The 1,103-nt window shown below is 45.4% G+C and overlaps 1 pseudogene; it reads right to left on the reverse strand.

Moving 5' to 3' along the window:
- Positions 1-98: 98 nt before the first annotated feature.
- LOC115284071 lies at positions 99-496 on the reverse strand (annotated as a pseudogene).
- Between the last annotated feature and the right edge of the window lie 607 nt (positions 497-1,103).

Genomic DNA, 1,103 nt, shown 5'->3' on the forward strand with positions numbered 1-1,103 from the left:
AGCTCTGTTGCTGTGAAGAATACAGCTTATGCACAGGTCTGGATGAACGATTTGTACATTTTTCAAGTATTCACTGAATACTACCTTATATACACATATACATTAAATTTGAAAAAGATTTAATCAACAATAAGCAGATAGACTTCATTTTTGTTGCTCTTTTGGAAGAGGTCGTCTAAAGAGAAGAATGTGTGGTTCTCAGTTAACACCTTCCTCAATGGCAGATCTTACCCGGCTCATGAATCATGTAGTGAACCCAGCCTAGACTCTGTTGGACACCAAGTCTCCTCCACTCCTCTTCAGACATCAGATGGGTTTTCGGTACTTGTTTGGAAAGTTCTCTGGGTAACATGACATGCCGGTTACTCGTAGTGCTCGTCGAAGTACTTGTCCGAGTAATAGATCTGCTTGTGAGCCATCCTGCGGGCGAGCGGGAGCGACAGGGCTCGAAGAGCGGGCGCAGCAAGACCACACGACCACGTCACTCCAAGTCAACGACTCGTCTGCCCTTTCTCCTCTTTAATGATATCTTGGGACATTCCCATCATTTGTGCTCATTATTGGTTATGAAAGATGACTAATCCAATATAAAACTATCAGTCTCGTAACCTCTTACATTCTCCCCTAGTAGCCTCCCCTTCCAGATTCTAGCTCTTATAGTGTGTTGGGGATGAGGTGGACAGTGGTAGAGTGGGGGCAAGGCATTCCATGTTTAGCTTGTCTACATTTGTAGTTCACGGTGTATTGTATTTCCTGATTTTCTTGCTGACTCGAGCTGGACCTCAGTGGCCTCTTTGTGGCCCTTTTTGAGTTATGTGTTCGTTCAGCTGGTCATTGAAAAGGATCTTTAGGGCCTCCTCAATGCACACACATCTGGGATAAGCAAGATCTGTCACAAATTTATCCCCCCCCCAACAATTCACCACCGATCAGCTCCCAATACCAGCAATTTCTTCCGGTTAGAGTCCTCCCTTGCTATGGGTATTTCTATGAGGTAGGCTACGTGAGCAAGATGGCGAAAGATCCACTGCCATCCACAGTGTCCAGTGAACCCAGTAAAGTCTCCTATAACTGCCCTACAACTGATAGTGAGAGTGCAGGTG

The sequence above is a fragment of the Suricata suricatta genome, chromosome X (assembly GCF_006229205.1).
Source record: "Suricata suricatta isolate VVHF042 chromosome X, meerkat_22Aug2017_6uvM2_HiC, whole genome shotgun sequence".
Lineage (NCBI taxonomy): Eukaryota > Metazoa > Chordata > Mammalia > Carnivora > Herpestidae > Suricata > Suricata suricatta.